Genomic DNA, 6,061 nt, shown 5'->3' with positions numbered 1-6,061 from the left:
TCTGCTTTTCCACCCATAAAGAACACACCCAATAACTACCCCCAAAGAACATGATATATTTCATGAACGGTTAAGCTACAAAAAAGAATCTCTCAAATATTAGAGCATTTAAATTTATTTGTATAATTAACATGTTCACTTTCACATATATTTGAGAGAGCACATTCAATGCCCCATAATTTTTGGAATTTTTGAGAAATAACAACGTTCCAAAATCAACATTCTGTTGAGAAGCCATCATTTCATTATGAGAACTTAAAATATTTCTTCAGCCATTTATTTTTCATTCAATTTTTCTTCTTGCTTTATTATATACACCATTTTGAAATTGCAGAAAGAGCATTAAATTTTGTTTTTTAAGGTAATTTGTAATATATAAATAGTAATTATCTCAAATTCAAAAATATTTTTGTTCATATTTTAATCTTAAACAGGCAGTTTTTTTATGGGGTGTAACGTTATGTATAGGGCTAGTGCAATGATAAATGAGAGAAATTATTTTTATTATATTAGTAAGCCTCTAAAGTCCTTTACTGTGTCCAGCTTTAACCTTTTCGATATTTGAATTAGTCATATCCAATATGAGTATATTATTTAATTTGGTCTTCATGCCATATTGTGAACAGAATAAGATGAAAAATTAAATGTAAAAAAATAGATAATTTTTGTCTGTTTAATGTATAATACCATATAATAAAAACTTCATCATTTATTTGCAGCTATTAAGAGAGAAAGATAACTTGATAAGATCAAAATTTTATCTGTTTTTACTGTTGAAAACAAACTAACAAAAGAAAAGTCTAGTATTTTGTTTCATATATCAATTTTGATATCTTTCATTTGAGGAAGGCTAGTAGCAACAAACTAGTTGGAAAGTTTGTAAGCACTTCCCTTCTAGTAGTTTTTAGGTATAATAGTTAGTCATAAATATTGGATATTGTTATGTACTTAAAAATGGCTGTTTGAATTCATAATGCAAACTATACTACTTGATAAGGTAAAAAGGTTTGGCCATTTGAAACTGAGTATCCCATTTTATCTGTTGATGAGATTTCAAAATTTCATCTGTTTTTACTGTTGAAAATGAACTACTTCAACTCTAGAAATAACTAGAGTTGAAGAAACTATATTTTTCAAATGGTATAATTCATTTCAGATATAATAGAAGCATTACTTAAAGGTCTAAATTTTTTTTTTAATTTTAAGCACAAACAAAGCACAAAATAAAAACATGTCTGTATACACACGATGGCTCAAGCTTTAATATCGTGTTGAATGCAGTTGTCATGTGTTAAAAATACTGTAGTAAAATCAACTTGTGTTAATTGTTATGGAGATAGTCTAGTCCATGAATTATTAGTTTCATTTCAGTGGTGATATTTAAATTAAGTATGCCATTGATAATTTTTTAGTATTTGGTTACATTTATTCTTAGATCCTTATTATATCATGAAGTTATTTATTTTTTTTTTAAGTATTTCATTGATAAGTGTTCTTTTCTTACATGTAGTGTTTCAATTTATATAAATTAGCAGTCTGTAACTCCGAAGGAATTCATCGTTCACTGTAACCATTCTTACAGTTTCATTATTAAAATATTTGGCAGTATAAAAATTAATTGTGAATGATCAGAATTACCATTCTGATATTTGCATTCCATGTTTTCCATATTGTAACATTCATGGTTCATAAGTAAAAACTATTATCCAAAATATGTCTTTCAGAAGAAGCTACTTCAATATGAACCATACTTAAAACCTTGATTCAAATCATTATTTGTGAATGTTATTTCCTTCTGTACCCATCTTTGTATGCTTGAAGACTTAAAAAGAAAAGAATTAGAGGTTTTTTTGTCCATATTTTCATTATGATTTTACCAGTGAATCATAATCTGAGTGATATGCCTAGTGTAAGAACAAAATATTGTACAATAAAATTGAGTTTATATAAAGATTATCATTGAAAGAACATATTTCTAAGATTTACAGTATAAAAGTTTAAAACCACTGTAGATATTAATTTATTTTTCAGACTTTAGTGCAAAAAATTCAGCTTTACTGTAACTAAAATTTTAGATTATGTTAAGTCAATTACTAATCTAATGCATTTATTCAGCAAATAATTTGCTCATGGGAATGTTTCTAGGAAAACATGACATTAATTTAACAGTGCATTTTCTTTTTGCTATCTTTCTGTATCTCCTTTTGAGCATGATCCATCATGAATGACAATAACAGGAATTGTACCACATCTCCTTTTTATCTGCCAAAATCTAGTTTTTGGGAATTATGTGCATTTATTTATTCTTTCACTAGTCATATTTACAATAAGGGGTGCATTTGACAATGTTATGGAGAAGTTTAGCAAAAAGAAACTAAATTGGCATATTTCAAAGTTGGAAATAGTGAGGAAATAACTTCCTAAACATAGCACAATTTTTGGTCAATATTTTCACTATTCCATAAAGAATAACATTGACTTGCTTGGGAGGAACAGTATTTGGACAAAGTTTCTGTTTGTTGTGAGATACAAATGTTAATTTATATATGTTTAAATTTTAGAATGAATTATATTTTTAAAATAAAAACAATTAGTATAATAAATATGGTCTATAGACTGTTAATAACAGTAACTAGGATATTATAAGCAAAGAAAACTAAATGTAAATGCTAACAGTGAGATTTTAGGTCCAAGTCATATGCCTAGAAATCTTAAGAGTACCAAAGATAAGTTTTAATTGACCCTCTTGTAGTAACCTAGTTCTTTACTTCAGCTAAGGAAGCATTATATCACTTTAAGACAGCTTGGCGATGAGAAGTATACTTATAAGCAGCTTTGGTTCTTCATATTTATGGTAGTTGACTGAAAACAGCGGCGAAATTCAATACAGTTTTAGTGCCATGCATTGTAGAAAGAGAAAGCATATTGTTTTGGTATTCTTAGCTCATAGTTAAAAAAAAAAAAAAAAAATGCAAAACATCAGCATCAAGTTGCTGCTATACACATCAATGAGGTAATCTATGCAGATATCACAGTTGTAATAACATGATAATATCTTTGTGTTGTTTTCAGCCAGTTACCGTTTTTAATACTCATATACATGTTATGTTTATTCATATGCATATGTTATGGATGTGTTCATACTTTTAGAATATTTAGTAATGTTTTACAATACTCTGTTTATTTTTAATATACATTTGCATATTTTATTGCAATTTTTCAAGTCATATCATCCACCTCTGTATGTATTGTATCTATGGATGTTAACATTGTCAGTGCAAACAGTTGAATGTACCTGGACCAATGTATGTACAGTATTCGTTTGTAAATATACCATCTGTTACATAAAATACTATTTAATTTGTGTTTCTTTTGCACACACCACATAGATTTATACTTCTCAGTATAAATCATCTTAACTTTTCAATGCAAAGTACATAAATTTGCAACTAGTCTGCTGTAAGGAGTTTTTCTGGAGATTTAAACACAAGTTGTTATGCTATCATTAGATAAGCAATATGCTTATCACTCTGCAATTGGAAAATGTAAAGAAGTACACACTAAAAGATTTTTGTAAGATGGACATACAAGGGCTGTTTTTAAAGTAAGGTAACGTTTATGAAAAAATATTTAATCACACAACACCAAACAAATGCACATTCAAGTACTTATCCACTGTATCATAAGGACAGTCATACCCAGTGTATAATCCTTGTTAACCTCACCAAATTGGTTCCCGCCAGATGTTTTTCAAATGCCTGAAAAGATGAAAATCAGGAGCAAGGTTGGGAAAATGATGGATGAGTAAGCACCTCTCATGCTGCCACCTATGCTGTCATGACAGTGCAGATGGCATGTAATTTATACATGCCATCTGCACTGTTGGACCATCTACAACTCAGTTGCTGATGAAATTTCTTCAAACTTAGTATTCAGACGTTGGATAACTTGCAACATACACACCTCATTTGTTTATTTTTCAAGTAGGGCAGCCATTTTGATTTAGTCACCCAATATCTACAAAGGTGTGCAGAATGCTGTAGTATGAAGAGAAACATTGCATACTATGACTTTTATTCATGTGATGTTAATAATATCCCAGGCTCTAATTGAACATTTATCACTCAGTGACTAGTTTGTGGTTCTATCATAATTTACCTAAATAATTAAGTCAAAACTGAATTTAGTTTTACCTAAAAGAGCTCCACACTTTATTATTAATTTAATATTTATTCTAGAAATTCCATTCAGGTCAGCTATCTAAATGGAAATTTGCCCTCAACTTTGAGCATCCAGTCAATTTAAAATATCACTGTATTCTCTCTCCCAAATGCCACCAACTCATTACAAATCAGTAACTATTGGGAGAGCAGTTTATGCTGAGGCAATCATACTTATTTCTCAGTGAGCTGTCTTTTCAATTGCCAAAAAGTGTGCCCCAAGATTGAGAAAAACTGTATTCAATTTAACAGCAGTCCAATCACTCAGTGTATTGTGATTATTACACTTTTAACTCCAAAGTATGGCTCTTGACAAAAGTTTGGGTAGAACCAGCCTAGTGTAGTATTATACCCATTGATGGCTGTACTCATAATTCTAGTCATGTGCATGCTGCAATAATACCCTCACCTTTAGAATCATTAACATGTCCTAATAAGAATATTTCTTATTCAAATTTTGGTTTTAAAAAAACTTGTAGTAAACAGGAACCAAATAACATAGCTGTACAAAACCATTAAAATTAATGAAAATACTTCATTTTCCATTAAATATGAACTTTAAAATTTTAAGATATCTGGAAAGCATTGTTAATTTTTCTTTAATTTCTTATACCAGATTTTTCAATTTTTAATTTTGCATCCAGTAATTAATCAACCACAGTAATTAATCCCTTTTCAAAAGGTTAATTACTGAACTTCTGTGGGATGTGAAACTTAATTGCTGTGGTCCAATAAAAATTTTATATAAAGGAAAGGAGTGACATCAGCAAAAAAGGTTTCGAGAACTACCAACTTACACTGATGAGCCAAAACATTATGACCAGCAAGTTGTTATACAAATCGAAGCAACTACAGGTGAACTACAGTGCATGTGCAGGTCAGGACATGGTATAAAAAACACCTGATACTGAGCTGTATTAGTCAGTTACTCTTGTTCTTCAGATGGGAAAGGCAACAGACTTAAGCAAGTTTGACAAAGGCCAAATTGTAATGGCCAGACGACTAGGTCAGAGCATATCCGAAATGGCACGGCTGGTGGGGTGCTCGCGGTTAGCCGTGATAAGTACCTACCAAAAGTGGTCTGAGGAGGGAAAACTCATGAACCACTGGCAAGGTGTTGGTCGACCACGGCTCATCGATGCTCGAGGTGAGCGAAGGCTCTCTCGGATGGTACATGGCAATAGAAGGGCGACTATGGTGCAACTAGCCGGTAATTGGAATGCTGGTGACGGGAGTAATGTGTCACAACATGCAGTACATTGAACCCTGCTGAAAATGGGGCTGTGTAGCTGCAGGCCACTCAGAGTGCCCATGCTAACCACAGTTCACCGATGACAGCGCCTACAATGAGCACGAGAGCATTGAAACTGGACCTCGAGTGATTGGAAGGTTATCTGGTCCGATGAATCACGTTTCCTGTTGCACCATGTGTGCGTCATTTACCCAGGGAAGTGATGGCGCCTGGATGCACCGTGGGACGAAAACAAGCTGGTGGCAGCAGTGTCATGCTTTGGGCAATATTCTGCTGGGATACCCTGGGTCTAGTCATCCATGTGCCAGGCACTCTGACATCTACCACTTACCTAAATGTCATTGCTGACCAGGTACACCCTTTCGTGGCAACAGTCTTCCCCTCTGGCAGTGCCATCTTTCAGCAGGATAATGCACCATGCAACACCGCCCAGTTTGTTCAAGACTGGTTCGCAGAACATAAAGACTTCCAGGTATTGCCCTGGCCTCCAAATTCCCCAGAGATCAATCCATCAAGCATCTGTGGTTTGTGTTTGAACTCCACTCTGCAGCATCTCAACTATGGACCTTACAGGAGTTAAATGATCTGC

Source organism: Mastigoproctus giganteus, chromosome 1, assembly GCF_048544385.1.
Source record: "Mastigoproctus giganteus isolate SK-2022 chromosome 1, ASM4854438v1, whole genome shotgun sequence".
NCBI lineage: Eukaryota > Metazoa > Arthropoda > Arachnida > Uropygi > Thelyphonidae > Mastigoproctus > Mastigoproctus giganteus.
Note: the sequence above shows the minus strand (reverse complement) of the source record.